This window comes from Pholcus phalangioides, unplaced genomic scaffold (assembly GCF_987345545.1).
Source record: "Pholcus phalangioides strain wild (caught in Gottingen) unplaced genomic scaffold, Ppha-v1.0 ptg000024l_1, whole genome shotgun sequence".
Lineage (NCBI taxonomy): Eukaryota > Metazoa > Arthropoda > Arachnida > Araneae > Pholcidae > Pholcus > Pholcus phalangioides.
In genome coordinates, this window is record NW_028301616.1 from 17,532,110 (window position 1) to 17,559,748 (window position 27,639).

Consider the following 27,639-nt stretch of genomic DNA (forward strand, 5'->3'; position numbering starts at 1 on the left):
TATTTCAAATAATTTCATCGATGAATTTTTTTCTTTATATGAATTATTCCAACCAAATTAACAGTGTTTCGATTTGACGGTGAGTCTTGCGTCGAGAAGTTCTCTTTGCGAGGAATTTTCGTCCCGCTGATTTATTGCAGTTATGAATTTAGCGTCGATGAATTTTCTTGTTTCGATGATTTATTCTAACGGCGAAATTTGCATTGATGAATTTTCGATGAACTTTTTGCGATGAATTTTCTTACTTCCTTTCTATGAATTACTGTAACAGTGAATTATCCTATGGGTGTAACTCGCGCGTCGATGAATTCTCGTCAACGAAATTTCCCCTTAATTTTCACCAATAAGTTAAAAGTTGGGGCATTAACTAGAATTTCGATTCTAGATGTCGAAATTTCGACGACGACCTTCAAAAAATGTCCGTCTGATATAAATTCTCAATCCTTACCACTGATACCCATAAACTTGTTCAGCAAAATAATAATAATGATGACTGATCGGGGTTTCGGGGAATAAAAATCGATAAAAACAATTATTATGTGCGTGGTTTTTCCCCTTTCTCGTCCGGTTTGTCCCGATTCTCAAATGTTGTTGCGGTTAAAGAACCGGCGTGACAACCACAACGGTTTGCATTCCCTCCTCGAAAGAAAAACATCTGACCAATAATCGTCTCGGTTACCTAAAAATAACTAGAAACCACAAAAAAAAATATATATATTATTTACCCATGGTGCAATTATTAAGTAACTAGAAACTTCTACAATAATTCAAGCGCGTGGTTGTGCACTTGGATTTCTCAGTAAAATGCACCGCCATGTTTTTTTACGATTCCTTGATGACGGGGGAGAATATTTAATTTTTTAATTATATTAAACCCCCCCCCCCATGGTATTGACGTAATTTGTTCAAATACTTAGACTTTTCGTGTTTTGTATTAGTGTTCTTCAACGGCTGGTCCGCGGATCAGAGCCGGCAAAACCGGATCCAAAGAGGGGGCGATCGCCCCTCTGAAGAGATAAATACTATTGGAGAGATATTTCTCTGTCCCGTGTAGGATGATCCAAAGCACCTACACAATAAGTCGCTTTTTCGACATATCGCCCTGAATCCGCCTGCATCCACCAGTGCCGTCTTAACGCATGGGCCTACGGGCCCCGGGCGTGGCCCGGGGGCCTCGAGAATAAGGGAGGGCCCTCAAAAAATGAGTAGTTGAATTTTTCAAAAATTTTTCAGGTAGGGCCTCAGAAAAATCACTTGACCCGGGTGCACATGATGCTCTTAAGATGGCCCTGGCCTCCGCTCCGTTCGCAGCTGAAGACATTTGCTTTCACTCCATTCGAAGCGAAAGATATATCCCGCCGCTCCATTCACAGCTGAAGATGCCTGTGTTTACTTCATTCACAGCTGAAGATGCCTGTCTTTACTCCATTCACAGCTGAAGATGCCTGTTTCCTCCCCTTTCACAGCTGAAGATGCCTGTCTTTACTCCATTCACAGCTGAAGATGCCTGTTTCCTCCCCTTTCACAGCTGAAGATGCCTGTTTCCTCCCCTTTCACAGCTGAAGATGCCTGTTTCCTCCCCTTTCACAGCTGAAGGAGTCTGTCTTCGCTCTATTCGCAGATGAGGATGTCTGTTTTCGCTTCATTCGAATCTGAGGATGTCTGTTTTCGCTTCATTCGAATCTGAAGATGCCTGCCTCAATTTCATTCGCAGCTAAAAATATCTATCTCAACTCCATTAGCAGCTGAAAATGCCTGCCTTCACTCCATTCACAGCTGAAGATGTCCGTGTCTGTTTTATTCGCAGCTGAAGGTGTCTACCTTCGCTTGGACACGGATCCAGATGGGGAGAGAGCAATAGGAACGATCGCCCCTCCCAAGAGGTGAATAATATTAGAAAATTTTTATGTCCCATAAAATCCGAGACAATTCAATAAACTTACACAAAGAATCTGGAAATCTCTTCCATCTTCAATTTAGAAACCAACAAAACAGGTGAAACAACACTCAATGCCTGAAAATTTATAAATACCCTCCGTTGAAAAGCACCATTACAAAAATGTGTACATATATATCAAAAGCGGTTCAGTTTTGGTTGTTGTTCATTGTTGGTGTAATGGCGCCATCTGTTGTCACCCTCAGTCAGACTACTCCTGTAAACTTGTGTGTGACTGGCCACAACAATTCATTAGCACATTCCCTGAGGATCCTAGGATAGATATCATCTGGTCCTGGTGCTTTGCTTGCACATACATTTTTTAGAAGATTTAGGACCTTCACCAGATGGGGAACTTCACTCGAATATGCTCTAAGTTGAGGAAATGATTATCCAATGCAACACCCTTACATTGAATTTCTCTATTAAACACCGACGTGAAAAAGTCATTGAAAGCACTACACATACCCTAGACCCTCTTATCGAGAGGGAGCCACCTCTCCCCTTACATACATTATTGAAGTACCTGAAAAATGATTTCGGTACTTCAATTTCGGCCTATATCCTTTTTGCTATCCTTTATCTCTTTCTTCAAAAAGGATACACGCCCTTCTTTTTATCAGTAAACAAAGACAGGACTACTTGTCCACTTTTATACTCGCTGGATGCCATTATATTTTCATAATAAAGATTACGCACGCTATACATGAACCATAATGGGGCACGATCCACAAATACGCTTTTTACGAACAAAGGGTATGATGTCGTGGAAAACAGAGCCCAGCTTCGTACTAAATTCTTCCCAGTGACTTACCACAAAAACTGATTCTAACCGATCTTTGAAAAATCCCGCTATCCTTTCCTCTCAAAAGATCAAAGTTGGTTCTCTGAAAGCGATAAAAGCAATATATAAAGGATACTAAACCGCCTGCTCTTAAAAAATCCTGCTTAGCTGAATAAAAATATTCATTTCGGTGGTACCAGGAAGGAGCGTACGAAGGCTTAACTTTTGGGGGGGGGGCAGGCACACCGAGTTCGGGAGGGACACAATGAATTTCTTCCAAGGACTTCTCGAATTTCGATATCTGTGCGTAATGACAAAATAACACGCTACCTTATACAATATAGGGAATGTTTTTCTCCCCAGTAAAAAAGTATCTCAAAAGCACTCATTCTCAGACTCAATTCTGTTCTGTTCTTGGACCGAAAGGGAAATTTAGGATTGATCATAGAGGCATACTTCCAATTAGAAAAAGTATCCGAATAACGTGTAGTATTCAGATATGTCATTCATGTTGCAAGGGGTTGTATAGCTATTAAAATAAAAATGCTCTCTCTCTATTTTTTAAACGGACACCCTGTGCTCAGAAACCGAGTTAGAAAGGCGTTGTCCTGTCTCTCCTGATGCCAACGGAAAAAAAAATTCCCCGTGTGAAATAATGAATGAGATATTCAAACTCAAAAAAAATGGAAGAAATTTGGGGAAAAACAGCATTAAATGGGGAAAAACCACAGACATTTCGTCGGTCATGAACATATCTAGCTTCTCTCATTCAAATTACCCGGTCGGTCCTTTTGAAAATCTGTCAACTGGATGAAATCTCTGAGATTGTGTTTGAAAGACAACTTGAACAACCAAACGTTCTTGCGCAACAGGTAAACCGCCGACAAGTAATAACTTCTGAGTGCTTTTGATACGGCAACAAAGGAGGCAATTTACTCCCTCTGGTGACCGGCTTGTTCATCAAATCGCGTCTAATCTGAGTTTGAGAAATTACCGTGGACTCGCCATGTTCGACAATAACAATCGTTCGTAACCACCAAGACAATGTAACAGCATTGAAGCCTCGTCAATCAAAATCAATTTTCGTTCCTGGAATAGCTCTGCCGGAAGCGAATCGCTTTGACGGACAGGCATTAAATTGGATTTTCCTTTTCGCCTCACGCTGGCCAATGTGACCCGTGGTTATGGAGAACGCTTCTGATGGACAACGATGTCCAGTTCGTTGTTTTTTGAAATTATTCAACCTCACACCACGGATATCGCGTTACACGCAATATGAAAAGCCTTATTGTTAGAACCTCTGTTCCTGTTCGAGAGTTAATTTTATATCCCGCTCATAATAAATGACCCACTTCGAAAAAGACCTGAAAAGACTGACGTTTGATTGTCAGGTGTAGTTGGTTCATGACCCATTCCTGTTTCATTGCCCATTTTTAGGTTCCAGTTGGATTCTCTGCAGATTTGTGACCTTTCCCTATTCTCGCCATTTTGTTTTCGTGTTGGTCTCTTTCTCATGAATAGCATGTCTCTTTTTTGGTTGACCATAATCCAGTTGGTTTCCAAAAGGTGGTTCGTGGACTCTCACTCTCGTGTGCTTCCCAAAAGACTTCAGAGCAAAGCGGGAACAAGAGCGAGAACAGTGGTTATGTCCTGTCCTTGGTTCCCTCGGTATTTGTCTAAAGAAGTCCATGCGTACCCACTGGGGGAGGTGATGACCTTTACTCACGGGAACGTGCAAAACGACCAGTAATAACGGAGAAAATGTGTAAAATGGTTTAGTATCTTTTAAACTGAAATAACTCGCACATAATATATTAATGGAAAAAATCAAGCACGCAGCACATTCTTGGAAGAGAGAAAAGTAAAAAAGTTTTGAGAAAAAAATACTGTAAAACCTCTCTTAACGGACTCCTCCCCCAGATGCGGTCACCCCCCTCTTTTACGGCCAAATAATAATTTCCCCTCGCATAATAAATGTATGCATTTGCATATATTTGCATATATTTCAAACCTTTGATTAACGATCAACCCCTCTTTTACGGATGAATTCGTTCGTGCCGCCGTTGACCGCAAAAGAGAGGGGTTTACTAAGTTAGTTACTGTGTACTTAGAGTTTTCCGAAAATATTACACAGAGCCTTGAATTTTGTGGAAGTTTCATGTTATATATAAGACTCAGAGATTTTGCAGACTCTCCCGTAACACACTATGGTTGTTATATGTCAGTATATAACGCTTTACCTGTATTTATGAAAAAAATCAAAACATTAGTAAGCTTCCTACTAATTTTTAGGAATATGCAAGCTTCCTGCGCATATTAAGGCGCACACACTTTTCCTACGCATTTCTAGGGATACACAGGCCGCAAACGCATGTCTAAAAGGGTAAACAGTTACCCTACGAATTTCTAGGAATATGCACGCTTCCTACGTAAAGCAATGAGGTACGCACGCCTTCTACACATTTCTAGGGATACACAGGCCGCAAACGCATGTCTAAAAGGGCAAACAGTTACCCTACGAATTTCTCGGAATATGCACGCTTCCTACGTAAAGCAATGAGGTACGCACGCCTTCTACACATTTCTAGGGATACACAGGCCGCAAACGCATGTCTAAAAGGGAAAACAGTTACCCTACGAATTTCTAGGAATATGCACGCTTCCTGCGCATATTAAGGCGCACACACTTTTCCTACGCATTTCTAGGGATACACAGGCCGCAAACGCATGTCTAAAAGGGTAAACAGTTACCCTACGAATTTCTAGGAATATGCACGCTTCCTACGTAAAGCAATGAGGTACGCACGCCTTCTACACATTTCTAGGTTTACACAAGCCTCAAACGCATTTCTAGGGTTACACAGGCCTCAAACGCTTGTCTGAAGGTAAGCAATCACCCCACGCATTTGTAGAAATATTCAAGCGCCCCCTCCCCCATGCATATCAATGCGGATACGATGTCTCCTACGCATTTCTGGGGTTACACGTCTCAAATGCATGTCTGAAGTAAGCAACCATCATCCTACGGAATCTTAAGCGATACGTATGCATTTAAAGCAAGACTGGACAAATCTATTGCCCGACATGCCCAGGGAATGTAAAAATTTTGACCGGGCATAACAAACATTTTCTTCTTCAACCACGTGCTTGACTTGGGCATGTAAAAAACTCAAAAAAAAAATTTAACGCTTCCATTTTCTTTATATCGTCGGCAATGTTGCAGGTGTCTGAGTGTTCCCACACACACATGGGTGAAAGGCTTTGTTGGGGGGAAGTCATGACTCAATGTGTACAATCAATGTATTTCGATTCATTTCTACGCAGTTGCCGTCTTGACGCACGGGCCCACCGGGACCTCAAGAACACGGGAGCCTGATGATGACGAGAGATCTGGTTGTAATTTTCTAGAGTAAGTACAAAAATATCAGTAAACGCGTATTTCTAACCAGGTCGGAGGAGCAAGATGAAAACCACTTTGCCCGGGAGGAAGGGTGTGGGGGGGGGGGCTATGATGCGATTAAGACGGCCCTGCTTTTTTACGGCCGATAATAATTTGTTCTACGCGTTTTTGGGAGGTGGCCCCGCATTCTTTCTACGCATTTGTGGGAGGTGGGTCCGCACTGTTTCTTCGCATTTCTGAGAGTTGGGTACTCATTCTTTTTTCGCATTTCTGGGAGTTGAGTGCGCACTCTTCTAAGCATTTCTGGGAAGGGTAGGTAAGCACACTTTCTACGCGTTTCTGGGAGGAGGGTACTAGATGGATTCATCACATTGAAATCTGGTTACTTCATTGCGTTTCCATGAACCATTTCTAGCTCATATCCCATGACAAGGCAGTCTCGACAGCATCCTACCCTCCCCTTTCCGAGAAAAGTGATTTTTCTGAGTCCTAGAAGCATTTTCCCAACCAATTTACTCTCGAAAATTATAACTTAATTATATCTGATTATCACGAACTCCTCCCCCCTCCTGCACTCAAAGCTCCGCCCCGTCCCTTGATCCACGATACATATCCGTGAGCGTCTTACACACTATGTGACAAGGGGGAAAAAAAATCACGAGTAGTATTAATGACCCTTCCCAGCGGATGAAAAATTAATTAATTAAATTTTTCTTTTTCAAGTTCGAGAGAGGGAAGAGTATCTACGTGAAACAAACAAAACCGAAACCACAGCACGACGCATCCAACAGAAAAGTAGGTCGCATCATGATGCCGCAAACATAACCTGATCCGTAGTGTAGGTTCATTTTCTATTATCCACGTCAAGATTGCGTGAGTTTCGAGTGAAATTTCGAGAAAAAAAAAATTTGTATACCTGAGGGACCCTCCGAAAGTTCTTCTTCTTCTTCTTCTCCTTCGATACTGACTTCCCTTACACGGTGGAACCTCGTTTATACGACGTTCAAGAGGACCGGGTCAAAACGCCGTAAGTCACACAATCTTCTTTGTGGAAAAAAATTAACCCCTCGAGCACCCAACAGACACACACAATCTATATACAGGGTGGGCAAAAAAGTCCGTAGAAACTTTAGAAATTCATAAAAACCGGAAAAATAACCGAAATAATAAAAAAAAACGGTTTGCAGGGTTAGCATCGCTAGGTCACGGGACCTGGGGGGGGGGAGGCGATGGAATGTTCGAGGGGGCGGTAGAAGCTACGGATATAATAGCATAGGATCCTAATGGTTAGATTGCGTTGGGGGGGGGGGAGGCGATGGGAGAAAAAATTTCTGAGAAGGGGGGGGGGGAAACGGACGAAAAAGGTAGGAAAACTATGGTTTAAACCAGTGGTTCTCCGCCTGGGGCCATATGGCCCCCCTTGCGGTCCTGGGATGTTCTAGGGAGGCCACGGGAGAAAATCAGAAGAAAGGTGATCCACGACAGGTGGTGAAGGGAGTCATAGAGAGCTGTGAAGAGAAAAAAGCTTTAAAAGTGAAACATGGTTGAAAAAAATATTACTACTTTTAGAATTCATCAGATTCGTTCATAGAACCAGGGTCATCTTAACCCTTTGGTCTATGTGGGCATCACCCGGGTCTTCGTGTCTATAATGGAGGGAGGGGGACTGCACTGTATTGGATCTGGTACCATGATTTTTTAAGGAGCCATTCAAGTATTACGTCAGCAGATTTTTTGCCGTTCTGGACCCCCCCAACCCCCCTTTTCAGCAAACGTCAGCGAAACACTGACTTTCTCCCCCCCCGTCAACAAAATTTCGTTAGAAACATAGAATATTTCATATCTTCAAAAACAGATTGTTGATGGAGTAAACAACCTTCAAACCCCCTCGCCCCTTGTCATCAAAAGTTAGCAAATCCGAAACCCCCCCCCCTCCCCTTCGATGCTGACGTAATACTTGAATGCCCCCCTGACAGGAAAAAAACTCAAAAAACAGCCGATAGGTGTCGCTGACTTACACAAATTTTTGTTAACTTTCTGTTAATTTCAATGCAAAGAATCCAAAATTACCCTTTAAGAAATTCATTGCTCTAATCTAAGCCATATATGCTAAACTCATGGCTGCCCGCGGGCCAAATGTGGCTCTCGGGGTTATCTGACGCGGTCCACCACCTCAAACCTAATTTGGTCAAAATGAACTAAGATCTATTTACGAATCGCTTAAGTGAACCGTAACACTACTCCAGAGCATTTAAGCGGCCCGTGGGACATTTTCAGATCACTCAAGTAGGCCCGTGACACATTCGCAAATCACTCGAAATCACTCGAGTGACCCACGTCACAGTTCCAGAAAATTTGAGCGATCCGTGGCACATTTAGAGATTCCTTAAGTGACATGTGACACAGTTTTAGAGCATTCAAGCGGCCCGCAGTGCAGCCCTACATCATTCAAGTTATCCGCGGCGCATTCCCAGATTTCTTAAGTGATCCACGACATATTTACGGATTATTTGAGTGACGCCCGACACAGTTCCAGAGCACTTAAGCGGCCCACCACACATTTCTAGAGCATCGAGCGGCCCGGACACAGTTCCAAATCACTCGAAGGATCCGCGGAACATTTAGAGATCACTAAAGTCGCCCTATAGAAGACTTACCAATAGGAAGAATGTTAGTTCAGGTGCCCACAAACTAGCGAAAGGTTTTTTTTCGTTTTTGGCACACCGAGTAAGAATATTTCATATTTTTTATAAAGGGTGGTCGATGACGTCAGCATCATTCAAACCCCTCCCCCCGTCCATAGGTGGTGTAGACTTCGAAGTCTTGGGGGGCACGGTCATTATTGCTGGGGGGCACGATGATGATGTCAATTCATATATACGTATATACATCAGATCAGTCGACTCCACCTTTGACGCTTTGGCCCTGCCCACGCCCCCGTCATCAAGAGCCAGCAAACCTGAAACCCCCCCCCCCCATCCTCTGACGTAATCCGCGAATGAATGGCCTCATAACTCTGTCCTATCCGGCTTTCTCGTTATCCGGCCCGCCCTTCCTACACATAAATGCCGAATATACTTGAGTCCACCGTATTTTAACATTAAAATATGTATAGGGACCAATTGCGACCGCACCCAAACGGCGTATAAATGCGAAAGTCGTATAACCGGGCGACGTATAAACGGTAGGGGGGGTTCCCACTGTAGATATTTGAACTTTTGACTGAGCAACCCGTCTTTTTGAAGGTCGTTGGCCTACAACTAGAAAGACAGAGAGAGAGCGTCTCCGTTACGGTCTTCAAGACCGAATTCCAAGATGGAGTCGGAAGAAGGAAGGAAGTCCATTACATCAAAGGGAAAAAAAAAACCGAAATAGCCTCATGTTTGAGGTCAGGCACGTAACGTAACGTTACGTAATAACAGTTTGTTGCAACGGGAGGAAGAAAGGGCGTCTTTTTTTTTGTTTAGTTTCTTATTGAGTTGTTCTGATGCTAATTTCGTCTTATTTCCAAAAGGTGTAACTGAGGACGTTTGTGTGGATGGAAGTCAAGGACTGTGTGTTATTTCTTTTTTTTCTGTCAGTTTATTGAAGGTTAACATCAGCGCGCGCGTGCGTGTGTTTGTAAGAAAGAGGGATGTACGTAAAGATGTGATCGTAAAAGAGGGAGAAGGACGTCGTGTCTCTTTTGCGTCTACATTCGTTCTTTTGCTTCCTTTAACTTTTAAAAATGAAGTATTTATATTCATATATCTAAATTGATGGAATTTTTTTATGCATCGGTTTAAACCAGTGACTCCCAATGTGGGCGTTAACGTCTCCTGGGGGGGGGGCGATGGATTGTTCGAGGGGGCGGTAGAAGCTATGGATATAATAGCATAAGATCCTATGGGTTAGATTGAGTTGGGGGTGGGGGGAGGCGATGGGAGAAAATGTTTTTTTGAAGAAAGGGGTGATGGGACGGACGGAAAAGGTTGGAAAACTATGGTTTAAACCACCTCGAAATGATCAAAATGTATGTGTGTGTGTATGTGTATATATATATACATATATGAGTAACTTACCCCTGCCCGGGGTTCCGTAACTTACCCATTACGGGGAGGGCTCCCCTTAGGGAGCATTTTTTTTCTCAATGTAAAAAAAAAACCACACACACACACACAGCAGGGAGCACCATTAACATCTCGCGAGCAACAATTTTGTGCCCCTCGGGCTTACAATAAGTAATTCACATTAAAGAAAAATGTTAACATATATTATTACATTAGCACGTTGTCAGCATATTATTACATTAGCACGTTGTCAGCATATTATTACATGAGCACGTTGTCAGCATATTATTACATTAGCACGTTGTCAGCATATTATTACATGAGCACGTTGTCAGCATATTATTACATTAGCACGTTGTCAGCATATTATTACATTAGCACGTTGTCAGCATATTATTACATGAGCACGTTGTCAGCATATTATTACATGAGCACGTTGTCAGCATATTATTACATTAGCACGTTGTCAGCATATTATTACATTAGCACGTTGTCAGCATATTATTACATTAGCACGTTGTCAGCATATTATTACATGAGCACGTTGTCAGCATATTATTACATTAGCACGTTGTCAGCATATTATTACATTAGCACGTTGTCAGCATATTATTACATTAGCACGTTGTCAGCATATTATTACATTAGCACGTTGTCAGCATATTATTACATGAGCACGTTGTCAGCATATTATTACATGAGCACGTTGTCAGCATATTATTACATTAGCACGTTGTCAGCATATTATTACATTAGCACGTTGTCAGCATATTATTACATTAGCACGTTGTCAGCATATTATTACATGAGCACGTTGTCAGCATATTATTACATTAGCACGTTGTCAGCATATTATTACATTAGCACGTTGTCAGCATATTATTACATTAGCATGTTGTCAGCATATTATTGCATTAGCACGTTGTCAGCATATTATTACATTACATATTATTACATGAGCATGTTGTCAGCATATTATTATATGAGCATGTTGTCAGCATATTATTATATGAGCATATTGTCAGTTTTTTTTTTCACCGGGCTGCAAAATACTTACGCCCGTCCCTGTGTGTAGGTATGACTTATGCATACAGTGTTCTACACTTTTTCCCATTATTTGCTTTATAAGAGATCCAGTCTTATAAAAGAAAATCTTGGACTTCCTTTCTGAAACTAAAGGTCTACTTTAATGACCATTTTGAACTTGCCAAACTAGGCTAGTAAGTTCTCTGTGTTATTTGTAAGACGTGACACAAAATACATACAGTTTTGCTGTATAATATATATCACTGTTTCTTTGTTTCATATTGCTTCTATGACATTGGTACGATTTTTTCCCGTGAATGATCGGTTATCCGAACAGCCCCCATTCCCCAATTGTTTCGGATAATCGATGTTCAACTCTTTCTCCACAATTTGTTGGTTAAAAGTAATTTTTCTAAGATTCATAGATGGCGTTTAGATAGAAATTGGCTCTTTTGCATTTTTAACATCTGTTTTCTTCACGATTTTATACTATTACTTATTAAACATTAGAGGTTATCTCTTAGTGCGTTTGTCCATAGAAATTCATTAGAATTCCCCAAAGTAGAATGCTAAAATAATAATAAATTGGATAAAATTGGATAGGCCGAGGCTTTTTGAATCAGCCGCTAAAGCTAAAAACTAACTTTACGGGCTATGCAAGTTAACGCTTTATACGGGAAAAGTGCGATATTTCTCTTTTTAAATGCAGTTTAAAAAAAATAATTCTGCTTCTACGTATAATGTCTCTAATGTTCAATCGATAATATTAAAAAATTCTCAAAGAATACTTAAAATGATAATTTAAACAGAAAATACACATATTTGGGCTCAAGATATCCGTTTCCCGACTACCCTTCTTAGCATTTTTCTGCAAAAAGGGGATGCTGGAGGGATTTACTATAATAACATTTATTAATAGAAAGCGTCTCGAAATTGTGGGAACGATAATAAATTTTGGACTAACTATATCATTTCCAATTTTATGCCATATCATTTTTATAATATCATTATAATATTTTTATACCAAATTTTAAGCAAAATTCATGTGATATTCGAAACACGATTACAAATAATTCTTATAAAGGAAATGTTTCGTTATTTTCACAGTATTATTGAGCTAGTAATGATGCAAGTTATGAACTAAAATTTAAAGGATTGTATGGTATACCCGTAAGTTACACCCCTAAATCCGTTGATGTACGTGTCAATTTTTTGAAGTTTCATTCGCGTGTAAAACCACTGTAATTGAACAAATACAGGTGACAGACAAATACAAGTACAACACCACAAAATGCCCGACGAGGTGGTTAAGAAAAGTTTCCCATAACAAATATGGATGCCATATACCTCGAAATTACAGCAATCCTAATATATTTCATCATTATCTATTTTATATATGCTTTTATATATGCTTTTATAATCTTGCTGTCTATGGTGAGACTTTTTAACGGGAGATCGACTCACATTCCCGCTTCTAAGTTGGGAACCACAGAACACCTACTTCAACCTACCACCGGTGGGAATAATGAAATTATATAGTATTCTTTATGGGCACTATATATATATAAAATATTATACAGTGCCCATAATGAATACTTATGGTTGTTTGTCTTATTCTAACTATGGATAGCTTCTCGATTTACCACATGTTTATCGTATTTATTTTTAAACGTGCCAATTGTGTTATAATTTACTACCTCCGCTGGTAAACTATTCCATTTATTAACAACTCTATTAGAGAAAAATTCCCTGCGACACCACAAACTAGAATTGTCCCTTGCCAAACGATACTGGTGTCCTCTTGTAAAAGCCGTCGATTGACGGTGTAACAATAATTCATGGCCCATCCTATCCATGCCGTTAAAAATCCTGAATTTTTTTCGATCATGTCTCCCTGACACCTGCGTTCACCCAATATGAACATATTAAAAAAAGAAGTCTCTCTTCATACATAACTCAAGCCCCGATGTGGCTCCTCGGGTGGGAAGGGGGGGGGGAGAACGGACCGTTCGGGGGCGCGGGGGGTTGCAGGGAGGGGCGGGAATGGGTGTCGGCGGTCGAGTGGCTTTGTGCGTGGTCGGGAGTGGCGCGTCGGTTGGGGGCCCTTGTTGCGAGGCGTCCGTGTTTTTCTTGGTGGGGGTGGTGTCCCCGTGTTGTGGAGGGGTTCTCTCTCGTGTCCGCGGTGGAGGTTCGTGGGGATGGTAGGGAGTCTCCCTTCGCTGGGCGTGTGGGGGCGTTGTGGGTCGCGTCGGCGGGGCTGAGGGGGGGGAATTGCGCCCGTGGTGCTGTCCTGGCTTGTCGAGCGGTGATGTGCCCTGGGATTGGGGGTGTGTGTTGTGCTGCTTGGTTGGCGGGATGTTGGTCCCGGCCGGCTTGAGTTTTTTTTCCGGCACGCCCACGATCTCACGATCAATGAGCTTATATCGCAAAAGCGACAGAGCCTGGGCGTGCTCGGTTCTATACTATACTATACTACTAACTCAAGCCCCGTGTGCCAATAAGCACACGCGTAACTCTTCTCTGCACCCCATCAATCAAGTCTACGCCCCTCTGTAAGAATGGTCTCCAAAACCTTACAACATACTCCAGTCCAGGACGAACTAAGCCTCGGAAAAGCGGAAGAATGACTTTAGGAGAACGCGAAGAGACCTTTTTGAAAATGAAACCAAGATCATATTAAAATTTTGTAATGATACAATCGATGGATTTTTAGAAATCATGTTTCAAACTCAAGCAAAATGTCAAAAATAGCATTCTTCGTGATAAACGCCTCTGAAATTTTTATTCACAGATCATTTTTTGTACGTAACACCAAAGTGGATGCAATTTCAGTTCTAAGCGTCACATAACCAAAACAAGGCCTGTTTTGGAAGCTTAAAAAAATGAAGCTTTCATCAAAAATGAATTCAAAATGACGTTTTAAACGTAGCCAGGTACCTTAAAAATTTTAATTCGAATTTTTTTTTTTTATGAAGACGTGCAACTTATGCCAAGACAAGAAGCGTAAATATAGCGGTTCTACGAAAACTTATTTTTGTTTGGTGATTTTTCTGGACGCGACTTATACGTCCCACCGACTTATTCACCGGAAATTCACGTACTTGTACCGTCTTTTCGTGGTTCCAGTTATTTTGAAACATTCCTCGACAAGATTCTTTGAAATTCCCTAAATCTGTAGAATATCGATAACCTTAAAATTTCTGAAATTTAGAGGTAGTTTAATCCTTTGGAAATTGCCGTAATTCCCGCCCCCTCGTGATATTCTTCGAATTCATAAAACATAATTTTTCGGAATTTTTTCATTTATTTTCTCGCGAGATTTCCTTGAATTTTTCGAAAATTTAATTTAATCCTCTTAAGATTCCAGGAATTCAAAAACAATTCGTATCACTGAAATTCCCCGAATCTCCAAAACTTTAGTTTTCCTCAAAATCAACTTTACAAAACGCTAGTTTAATCATATCGAGATTCGTGGGATTTCGAAACAAGTTAATTTTCTGAAATTCCCTTAATCTTAAAAAAAAAAAACTCGTTGAATATTTTGGAAATTTCAATTTCCAATCCCTTTAATTTTCGAAATGTTAGTTTTAACGATTCTCGAAATTATTGAAACTTTAAACCGATTGGCTCTGCTCTAAATCCACAGAATCTTCAGCAGAGTTTAATCTTTTTTTAAAATCCCTGGAATTTTTTATGCGAGAGGATTAAATACGTACCATATTTTGAAATTCGGGAAATTTCGTGAGGATAAAAGCGCTCTCGAAAGGTTCTAAAAATTCGAGGAATTTCAATCGGGTTTTAAACTAAACTTCGATATTCCTTGAATTTTACATTTTGATTTTCTGAAAACCCTAAAAATCATTGAACTAATTTTTTTTATCGTCTCAAAACTCACGGAATTTGAAAATTAAATGTACGTAAAATACTGAAATATTTACTGAATTGTTGGAATTTCTATAAAAAATTTCTTTGTTTTAACCCTCCATAATATCTAGGATTTAATAGCATTAATACATGATTGTTTTCAACATTCGTACACCTGTTTAATTTCTTGAGAATTATAAGAATTCTCTGAAAAAAAAGTTCTTAATTCTTAATAAATGATCGGAATTACAAAATTTCTAGAATTCTTACAAAATTTCTAGTTCAATTGGAAAAAAATTGCGGCGGAAAATTTGAAAATACGTACGCGTATGTAAGAAAAAAAAGCAAAAATATTTTCTGAAAGTGATTAAAATTTTGGAAAAAATTGTAAAATATAATTAAATTTCTTAAATAATAGTTCTCAAATACCCCCCAATCACAATTGCTTCCTTTCACAATATGGACTATAATAATTAGAGATAGACGGCTTTTTCTCAGCCCAATATATCAAGGAAACAAGGATAATTGTTAATAATTGTATAAATAACAATTTTCTGGATTTTATGCCATTGTAAACTCGTAAAGAAAAGCCACCTGGTCTCCGCCGGGACTCGAACCCAGGCCCTCTTACATTCCCGGCAAGCATGCTACTATGGCGGCGTACGTAACATGCAGATGAAGCCAAGGTGCGTGACGTCATTCAACGTGCACTGTATATAAGTAGCGAGCTGCGATCGACTACTTGATTGCTTACTTTCAACTTGTCACTTACGCGCGCTGGCGTTGCGTTGCTAATATGTGTGTGTGTTAGTACGCTAAACTAATAATGTTCCGTTGTTAATTAAAACTAAGTTGTTATGTTGCGACCATGGGTGGCGATACGGGTGGGAGGGACATGGGGCGGGGCAATTGACATCATCATCATCATCGTGCTCCCCCCCCCCCCCCCAGACATCAGAGTCTATCTCCGCCTATGGTTACAATTGTCAGTCTCATCTTTGGGGTCAGATGTATCGAGTATCTACAAGGTGTCTTCAATAGTCACTATAAATGATTTTATATCATTGCGTTATTCCATCGTTGTATTGTACAAAAGAAGCAATTGGGTACCCGTCTCCCTTATTTCAGCACTGGGGCGTGAGGGCGCTGGAGTATAGGCCTTATTTGCTTCTCTTAACTTCAGCAAATGGCCCCCAGACGGTGGAGATGGTTATAGACGGCTTTTCCTCAGCCCAATATATCAAGGAAACGTATTTTCTGGATTTTTTTTTCGGAGGTGAAATACTTTAGCGACTCCCGTCACAGTGCGTGAAATAAGGGGAACGGGGTCGTGTTTCCAGTGGTGTAGATAGCAGCGCGCTTTCACGGAATGCAAGAGGGACTGGGTTCGAGTCCCGGCGGAGTCCAGATGACTTTTCTTCCCGAGTTCATCCCGGCATAAAATCCAGAAAAATATATGTTTCCTTGATATATTAATTAGATTATTAATTTTCCTTATTCTTCAATTTTTTTTTGCGTTGGTTTACTTTTTTTTTCAATTACCGAATATTATATATTTTTCATGTTTCGCGTATAATTAAACTTACGATGAGTATTATAATGAGGCGTTAATGAGGAATGTCGATGACCTAAAAGTCGAAGAATTGGAACGAACGGAAGGAGCACAAATTAAGGAGAAGGACGAGGAAAAAGTGTAAAAACTCGTTTTGTTGTGTGTGTGTGTACCTTTTTCTTACTTGTTATTTCTTTCGTTTTCTTACTTCATGTTCTTACGTAGGCCAAGTTCAAGGTAAGTTTCGTGAATGTCCTTAATTTACATTCAAACCGACAAGTTATCGCAAAAACGAAAACGCTAGCTTAAAAAAAAAAAATTCAATTTTCTCAACCAATTTCAAAAGTTCGATTTTTCTTCATAATAATTACAGAAATTTCCGGTAAATAAGCAAGCCTAGGAGAATGACCAGGGGGAAAAAAAGTAATATAATTTAGAAACGCCGCATATCTCTTAGTATAAGCCACAGGAACTAAAAACATATAAAAATTTGGTAAAACTCGATTTTGTATTTTTAACTTCTGCGTTATTTGAGAATTTCATATTATGTATTTCTGGGTAAACATCAGACATTATTCAGGAATTTTTGTTCATGAAAACTAATTAAGCCGCAAGAGATATAAAAATTAACTTCAAAAGCTATAATACGCGAAATTATTGCACCCTGATAATTTTTGACGGCCGTGTTTGGTTATCCTCGTCACCAAAACACGTGAATCAAATCGAATTCACTCTAACATCACTATATGCAGGGCGGTTACTCAATTCCTCACTGCCGCATTTTACTGGCGAACCGTTGATCCTAGAGCCCCAAGTTTCCCAACGTGGGGTCGACGCCCCACAAGGGGGTAATTTGTATTTCATGGGAAGGGGGTAATTTTAGTTTTTCTCCGAAGACATCGAACCTTCCCAACTCCCTTAATTTTTTTTTTATATCTGTTCAAATTTTCAATTTTTAAACAATTATTATTTTGTGTTTTTCTCTTTCAGTGAAGAAGTTTGACTAAGGGTTCTTAAGGGTTCCTTTGTGCAAGCGAGATAAAGTCCACGGACCCCCTATGCCAACAGAATGAAGACAAACGAAGACCGCGAACTCCTTTAAAAAATAATATTCTGTGTATAGCAATGTAAAAACGATGAGATAATTGTCTTCCAAGTTCACAGAAGTCCCTCGAGGGACCCTAATTAAGAGAGAGGGAACCACTTCTTTTTTGACTAAGTAAAAGTAGACAGAAATGGGAAAGGGGCGAAGACCCCTGGTTATAAAATGCAAGAAAGCAAAGCAAAAATTAATGGTTCTTTTACTTAAAAAAAAAAAAACCCCTTCAAACTATGAAGTTCCACCGAGGCAGGGGGGGGGGGGACATTCGGATTTCAGATATGCTCTGGTGGGGCATGGTCCAAAAAGGTTGGGAAGCACTGTCCTATAGCGGCATACTTCCGGGCCCGAGTGGTGTGGTGGTAAGACGCTCGTATGTCACCGTGGAGGTTGCTGTCACGATCCCAGGTTCAAACTCGAGGGAGAATACAGATAGATATTTTCCCTAACGAGCTTGAGGCGACCACCGATAGAAAGCGCCTTCATTTCCAACCCATCTCATTAATGGCAGTAAATTGCAATATAGCGATATGGATAGAGTTGGCGTCATACTTCCAACTGGAAAAATTATCCAGATAACTTGTGGAACTCACATACGTCATCCATGTTGCAAAGGGTTGTTCAATTATTAAAATGAAAAATATACGGGCACCTTGATCTCAAACATCCAATTAGAAAGTTGGTTCCTGCTTCACCTGAAGATAAGGAACATAATTTAGACTAGAAACTCTACTGCCCCCATCAAATACAACAACTGTAATAATTCTTCTATTGAAATTAGAGGCGGTTATGGATTAATGTGACCATTAAAAACATGGTATTACTAAATGACTAAAAAAAATATTTTTATTTAATTATTATGTTCGCCATGAAATTTTAACAGTTATTATTCGTGTGTTGTAAAATATTATTAGTAAAAATTTGCCAAAACTATAAGTCCTCCTTGGCTTCCAGTAAATGCTGTCAGAAAACGCAATAACAGCTAAGGAGGACTTTTTTTTATTAATAATAGTCTAAATAACAACTGTTAAAATTTTGAAGCAAACTTCCTGATTCAACTATTGTTATTGTTTATAGGTTATCAAGTAATATCACATTATATTATTTTTTTTTGATGCTGCACATTATTGAAAACCCGTCACCAATTTCAATCCAAGAATTACAATAGTTGTGTGTTTTACTTTATAGCTGAAGAAGAGGCTCTAGTTTAAATGATGTTTCTTATACAGTGTGCAAAGGTAGCAGAACGCACGGCATTTTATCGCGAACTGTTGATCCTAGAGGCATACTTCGAATTAGAAAAAAGTATCCATACGTCATTCATGTTTCAGGGGGTTGTGTAATTATCAAAAATACAAAAATTAACTTTTTATACTGACACCCTGTCCTCAAAAACCCAATCACAAATCTGTTGCCGTCTCTTCCTCAGGCCAAAAAAAAAAAAAAAAAAAAAATCAAATCTACGTTTCTTAGTGGGTTCGCAGAGCCGTCGTGGTGGTCGAGTGGTCATAGTGGCGGGCTCGCATCATGAGGATCCGGGTTCAAACCCCACCGTCGCTGCAGTGGTGGCCGGCTGAAGTTGGTTCTCTGCGGTTTCCAACTTCGAGGCACGAATGAGCGCTGATCTCCCGTTAAAAAATCTCGCCGCCGACAGCAACAGGCCTACAACGGTGTAATTATTCATTCATTACACTTCAATCACTATGAGTTGAGAAAAAAAAACTCATAGTTTTAAAAAAAATTGATTGCAGATGGCAGCACTACACACAACAAGCATTACACAGAAACAAACTTCACGGAAGGTTCACTACACGTACACACACACACACATTCCAACATGTAGCAATTCGTTAGAAGTAACCGCAGGGGAATATGGACGAGGTGCATGTCTGGTTTAGTAGTAGTAGTGAATTCGCAGACACACGTAAGGGGCCATTCAAGTATTATGTAAGCAGATTTTCAGCCATTTTTGATCCACTCGCCGCAGCAAAACCACTGACCCCCTTCCCCTGTCAGCAAAATTTCGTCAGCAGCTTACAATATTTTATTTTATATTTAACATTAGAATATTATATTTTATTCACCGCTTTCTTAACTTGACAACTCAGTTAACGTTCCCCGAACCAGAGAAATGGCCGCGTTCTATATCTTCATGCTCCGCTTTTTTTCCTCTTTTTAGATGTAACAACATATAAGTGGGGAAAGATTCTGAAGTTTTCGTTTTTCCAAGTTCTGAGAAATATTTTGTTTCTTCAGCAGTAGGAAACGGGGTTGGGGGAGTTATTTATCAAATTTTAGTCGCCACAGAAACGAATAAAAACGGATTTTTACCATTTCAGTCAATATAGATACAGCCTGCTATAACAGTGTGTGTGTGTGTGATTCTCGGATCGAGACATGAAAATGCCAATTTCCAAGGAAATGACTCGATATAGAGATATACTACTTATACCTACACTGCGCATGATTCTTGGATCAGGAAACCACTAAAAAACACGGTCTCCAATTGCATACTTGGCATAGTTTTTTTTTTTTTTATTATTACCATCCGCCACGCTATCTCTGTGACATAGGAAAGGAATTGAGCCACCACCATCTTGATATCTTGAGATAATGATGGTGACGACTGAGCCCATGATGTCCTTCTAGCTATTATTATTGGCACCTGATTGTACAGCCATGTTGCAACTTCGAGACGCGAATGCGAGAGCCGATCTTCCCGTTAAAAAGTCTCGCCGCAGAGAGCAACAGGCCTAAAAAAAAAAAACCCTTCAAACTATGAAGCTCCATTGGCGGGTGGGTTTACACCTTGAAAAAATAATGGGGGTAGGGGAAAAATTGGATTTCACATATGCTCTGGTGGGGCAAAGAGGTCCTTGAGGAATACTTCCGGGCCCGAGTGGCGTGGTGGTAAAATGCTCGTCTATCCTCGTGAAGGTTGCTGTCAAGGTCTCAGGTTCAAACCCGAGGGAGAGGATATAAATATATATTACTTTCCCCTAACGAGCTTGAGGCGAACATCAATAGATAGCGACTTCATTTCCAACCCATCGCAGTAAATTGCAATATAGCGATATGGCCAGAGTTGGCGTTAACAATACAATTATTCAATCATAACACTTCACTCGTAGTTAGGAAAATTGATGGCAGAGATGGAAGCACTACGCACAACTAGCATTTACACGGAAACAAACTTCACGTCAGGTTCGCTACAGACACACTGTATTTTTTAGAATAGAATAAAAAAAAAAAAAAAAGCAACGAGAGGGGAATTTTGCAACCGATTGTGTGGGAAAGAAAGACAGTTGTCCCGTTTTTTCCAATACCCCCCCCCCGTTCGACCAAACGGGTGTATGGTCACCGTACTTGCAAACGGGACTTTCCAGGATATAGTTATCATTATTTCATTGTTAACAGAAACTCTCTTTATCAGATGTGTTCGTATTAAACGGTTGGGACTGTATGTGTATTTTACATCAATTTTATCCCTTATTTGGCCGCTTTGCTCTCAAACGCAACGCATTTCTTATAATTTTCAAATAAAGGCATTGCATATGTCGTGAGCCCGTTTCGTTATTGAAGTTGCTTCAAAGCAACTCCTAAGCATTCGATTTTTACTCGTGAGTTCTGTTCGTGAAGTTTCTATAATTACCAGCAGAACGGCTCAAAGGTACACAAGTCTCCTATTTCTTGACAAGACAGGCAAGAACGATTTTTAACCCATTGTATTTTTGAGGAAAATACCGTGTGCGGAGGAGACAGACATATTGCTGCGCATTCTTCAATGATGATAGAAAAGCAAATTGGCGAACTATAAATGACATTTTTAAACTATGTAAACACAGCGTGTTTCCTGAACATCCCACATTTTTAAACATTGACAGTATTTTTTTTTTTGCCATGTGATAGTATTCAGGGTACCCCATTTGCCGCAGTGGTGGTCGGCTGAAGCTGGTTTTCTGCGGTTCCCAACTTCGAGGCGCGAATGCGAGCCGATCTCCCAGTTAAAAAGTCTCGCCGCAGAGAGTAACGGGCTTAGTACAATATAATTATTCATTCATTACACTTCACTTGTTATGAGGTGAGAAAAAAACGCATAGTTTACAAAAATTGATTGCAGATAGTATCAATACACAGAAACAAACTTCACGGAAGGTTCACTATACATACACACACACACATTCCAACTTGTACCAATTCGTTAGAAGTCCCGCAGATGAACATGGACGAGGTTCATGTCTGGTTTAGTAGTAGTAGGGTACCTCACTTGCTTAATATAAGCCCCTGGAAAATTTTCTCTTCTGGATATTTCAACTTTTGCCAATTAAAAGGCTAAGGGCCATTCAAGTATTACGTCAGCAAATTTTTAGCCTTTTTTGACCCCCCCCCCCGTAAGCAAAAACCCTAACCACCCCCCCCCCCCTCAGCAAAATCTGGTCAGCTTTGCCCTCTTCTTCTCCTAATGCCTATTGGAATCATAAAATCATCATTGGGATAATTTTTGGGAGGCCATGATCATGACCGTGATGCTATACAGATTATAGAGTTAGTTTAACCTTACAATGCCTTGCGATTTAAATTAACGAATATAGCTTCATATTCTAAATTTAAAAAGAAATTAATTTAGTTACATTGCTGCTATCACTAACATTGAAGACTATTTTTAAATGCATATCACGGGACAGTGGTAGTGAAATGTGCGTTTCTGGGCCGTAGAAGCTCTTATGAGAGACGTCGAATTTCACTACTACTCTCCCATAGAGGCTTCTACGGCCCAGAAACGCGCATATCATACACCGCGAGACAATTACTCGGTCTTAAAAAGTGCAGGTAATCTAAACATAGCCTCACTTTTTTCATAGCTTTCCAAAAGATATGCTAGTAGTACAGAAATTTGGCGTCTTCCCACATAGGAGCTTCTACTGCCCAGAAACGCACATTTCACTACTATTCGGGACTATGCGAACACGGCACTTGAATTAAAATTGCCACTTTATGAAACCACTAGCTACAATACCCGGCGCTGCCCGGGTTTTCTTCAATGAGGCTTTTTGGATCATGCGATATCTCCCTCTTTCTTTGAGGGACATGCAAACCGTGTCCAATAGTTATCCAAAGTTAACCAATATGACGACGTCCTGCGCGACTCATGAAAGAAACAAATCTAAATTTAAAGAAACGTAGAAATGAATAGTCCCCCCCCCTTCTTTTGATGGGTGTTAGGTATTTCGATTCCCTCCCCCTGAACTTCAAGTTATCAATTTCTGCCTGTTTCAGCTTCCAAAAATGCTTAATTAAAGCTGTGGAATTTTTTCGATGCACTTTACGGGGCCCAAAACTAATTTTAAAAACATCCTAAACTATATGAATTTATGCAAATAAATATCAAAAGACAATACGGAGACATTAATTTTCATGCTTGAGAAGATGTAAATAAAAAGTTGAAATCAATGTTATTACATGGATATCCAACTCAAAAGTAGATCCGGCAAATTATTCATATTTTTAATTTTCTGGGCTTCGTATCTCCAAGTGAATTCCATATTTCAAAAATCGAGAATTCAATTTAATTTTTAAAATTATTGATGTGGCAGGAACCCCCCCCCCCCCCACAAAATTTCCGTATTTATGCAGTTAAATCGGCAATTTTAATACTGATTTCTATGAGGATCACCCTTTTCCTGACCCTCAAAGCGATGATGGTGATGATTATGACGTCTATTCAAAAAGCCTCATTACTGAGAGTATTGAAAATGTGGCAAACCATTATAAAGGCATAAACTATTATACATAACTGACAGCATTAAAGAAGTGACAAACCATTGTAAAGACATAAACACGTCTGAAACTCATCGCTAGGGAACCACGGTAACCAATGTAAACGTTCGGAAAGTGATTGTTGAGGCCCAAAAACCATTGTTGCCCGACAGTTTTTTGCCCGTTTGGGGCATTTGCCCTGGTCTGACGAAATTTTAAAGTAGCCTATCGTTCAAGTCGGGTCACATTTGGTATATATGCAAAATTTGATGACGATCGATCTAAAATTGTAGATTTGTATAGAGAACATACACACACACAGACACACAGACACACAGAAAATCAATTTTATATATATAGAAGATTATTAACATGTGCATTATATATGACTGTAAAAATTGTTTTGACTATGATCATTAATTTCCTTGATTGGTTGTTAGTAAGGGTATAATTACCCCATGACAACTCATATATATCGATACATTTGCATATGTTTAGATATATCGCATTATATTGTATTGTGGTTTTTTTTCTTCTTCCGAATTTGAATGTGAATTTAAACGAATTTGATTGAATAAAGGTAATTTGAATAAGTTTTCGAGTGAGATCGATTAATTAGGGGGGGGGGGAAATTACACCGAATTTTTTCGGGGGAGTTGAATCGATTAATTAAAAACAATAATGAAATTTGTGCAACGAAATCGATTGAAAAGCGAAGTGAAAAGCGTACAACTACATTCGAATTTATGGAATAAAATACCAGTTGATTGAAGATGCATTATTAATTAATTAATCGATTGAATCGAATGAGCGGGAACAACAACAAAACTCAATGCCAAACTTTTCTCAAACAAACGAAAAACACACGATGATACAATTTCAATAATAATATTAAAAATTTCAACACATACTCACCCTCACGGCAGAGGAAAAACTAAACGGATGAAGGAAACAACTTATATATTCCGATTTTATTTTGGTTTCTTCTTTGATTGTAGACCTGATCAATGATGGAGAATAATATATTCGGGAAATTTTCTATATTCTTCTTTTTTTGCGAACAAGTTCAAGAAACAACAACAATAACACACATGGGATAAGAAAAGAGAAGGGTCTTTACACATCAAACTCCATTCGCCATCTATTCGGGAAACGTCACGTTCGCCGTGAACCGCAGAAAAAGAAACCGTGACATCCCACGACGCATGCGCATTGGCCGGCAATCAGGTTTTCAGGTGTTGGTGGTTTTTTGGGTTTTTATTTTTTTTCTTATTAATTTCTGTGAAAAAAAAGGGAACAAATCACTTGAAGAAACCTAAAAATATAAAGAGAAATGTCTGAAGAAGAGAGAGAACCGATTCGATATAACGAAATCCGTTTTCGGTCTGGTTGTTATTTTTTGCTTTGTGTGCGTCTTGCAATCGGAAAATTTCCCAATGATTCCATTTTATTGCCTGCAACTCATCAAAAGTTCAATTTTTTTAGGTGTTTATGGGAGATTTTTTTAGAAAAATAAATAAAACTTGACTGTTCAAACAAAAGGTTATTTTGATTGACTAGCATTTATTGTTCATTATGTCAAAAAAGTGTCCTTTAAGGTATCCGATTACGTTGAAAACGTCATTTTGGAAGAAAATATGGATTCTCATTTTTTATAAAAGCCCTATTTGTTGTGAATCCAAAACAGGCCTTGTTTTGTTTATATGATGCTTAGAATCAAAGTTACGTTCACTTTAGTGTTTTGCGTTTTTACGTACAAGTAATACGCGAATAAAGACTTTAAACGTGTTTTACGAAGAATGCTATTTTTGACATTTTACTTGACTTTGTGACATGATTTGTAAAAATTGGTTCATTGCAATACCACATTAATGTGGTATTTTGCTATATACTGTTGAGGTTATGAACCAAAATCTAAGGTCTATCACATATATTTTTTGAATTACAGTGTTTTATAGACAAAATGTAGGATGAAATTTCAAAAAATTCATGCGTACTTAAACATATTTTGGTGTAACTTATGAACACATCATGCAATCCTTTTAATTTTGGTTCATAACCTGCAACATTACTAGCTAAATGCACTGTGAAAATCACAAACCATTTCATTAATAAAATTTTTTGCAATCGTGTTTCGATTATCACATGAATTTTGCCTAAAATTTGACATAAAAACGACTTTTTCATAGAAAATATAATAGATAGATCAAAATTTGTCACTGTTTTCACCATTTCGAGACACTTTCTATCAAAAAATGCATTTAAAGTTTACTCCAGAACCATTTTAAAGAAAAGTGACAAGAAAGGTAGTCGGATACCTTAAAAAGAAAAGAAAAATTCATTGATTTTGATCGATATCTTTGCCTGGACCATTTGAGTATGAAAACCCCTGTTTGTTGTGATTCTAGAACGTGCCTTCTGCGTTATATAAACAGAACATTCTTGTTTATATAACGCTTAGAATTGAATTTGCGTTTACTTTAATGTTGCGTTTTTACATACAATTACGTGAATAAAAACTTTAAACGGAGAGTGCCATCTTTGACATTTTACTTGAGTTTGAAACAAGATTTCTAAAAATGTGTTCATTGCATCATTACGAAATTTCAATATGATATTCTGCTATATATATTGCGGAGATAATGAATAACGAAATCTAAGCTCAATCACATACATTTGTCTAACTACAATGTTTCATAGACGATATGTTATCCACAATTTGTTATACTGCTTGGTGTCAGAGTAGTGGGCAAAATTTCCTAAGTTCTTCCCACATGCGACACCATGGAATGACGATGATGATTGTTGAGGTTACGAACTAAAATCTAAGATCTGTCATACGTGTTTGTCTAGTTACTGTGTTTTACAGACCATAGAAAGAGGAAATTTCAAAAAAATTCACACGTACGTACTTTATCATGTTTGAGTGTAACTTATGAGTATATCATACAATGTTCTAACTCTGGTTCATAACCTGCAACATCAGATGCTGCAATTATATTTACAACTTCCCAAAGTTTCATGGCAATCGGATGAATGGTGTAGTGATGCATAAAGGACAAAAAAACAGACATACATTCGTTTTTATATACGTATATAGATTTCTGATGGTCCCGGTTTCTAATTATCATATAATGCGAAAGCAATATCCCTATGTTGATATTTACATGACATGTACTACATAACAGGAAAAAAAACTAATTTAATTCTTCTCAGTGATTCAGCAGTTTCAGCAATAATTAGCAAATTCTTCATAAATTCATTTTTTAGATACAATTATGTCCCGTATTTAGAATCGTATTTTTCCCGTATTTTTTATTATTGACATATGGTTACCCAAAGAAGAAGGTCTAATTTTCCATTTTAAGCCATGAGTATAATCTTGTAGTTACAATTCATTTACAAAAATTCAGTAATTTTTCGGTCAGTTGGAATAAAATTGCCAAGTCTACCTGCGGATCACCACCTGTGCCATCGTTGTGGACTACTTCTGGGCCGCGGACCATAGGTTGAAAAATGCTGCTATAGAGTATGTCTGGGATGCTCTTGGGAGGCAACTTTGCAGTGTAGTCCTTTAACACCCCCCTCCTAGAATGATCCAAGAACTGAAAACAACGTTGCTGGAGGAACAGACCAACTGTAACAGGGACTCCTAAACAGTCTGATTTCCAGTATAAAATCACGTTGTGCGACCCGTATAACACAGTAAGAGGGCACTGTATCAGGGCTATATTAGCAAGGGCTCTCTCGCCACAGAGCACCAGGTCTACAACGGCATAAATATTCAAAAATTACACTTCATTCGGAATTTGAACTATAGATGGTGCAATTCAAAGCACACACAACACTATATACGCGCTCAGACTGTTAGGCACACACACACTCGTACTTCCGGCACAACTCCACCGGTAGTAAATTGCCCATGGCGATAGACTGGAGTTGTACTCGGTTTGAAAGAAAAGGGAAGAAAATAGGGGCTGTTTCATCTGTCTGATGTTGTGCTTGCCACCTTGGCTCAGTGGGCGTGGTCTCGGAGCTGCTGTGTGAAGTAACAGCCCTGATACTTTTTCGCTTTTTTTTTTTCTCACAGACCATATCAGATGGTGATGACAGCACGACAGAAAGCTTTACGCCTCTCGCCTGGGCCCGACAACACCGACATTGGACTGTTG

The 27,639-nt window shown here is 39.3% G+C and overlaps 1 protein-coding gene across 1 annotated transcript in view; it reads right to left on the reverse strand.

Annotated features, from left to right (window-relative positions):
* The window catches only part of LOC149068876 (acyl-CoA Delta-9 desaturase-like), a 42,944-nt gene extending 18,334 nt beyond the window's left edge, over window positions 1–24,610 (reverse strand). Inside the window, exon 1 of the mRNA XM_089250836.1 lies at window positions 24,383–24,610. The gene's annotated coding sequence lies outside the window, so the exon portion shown is untranslated. The remainder of the gene's footprint in view (window positions 1–24,382) is intronic.
* Between the last annotated feature and the right edge of the window lie 3,029 nt (window positions 24,611–27,639).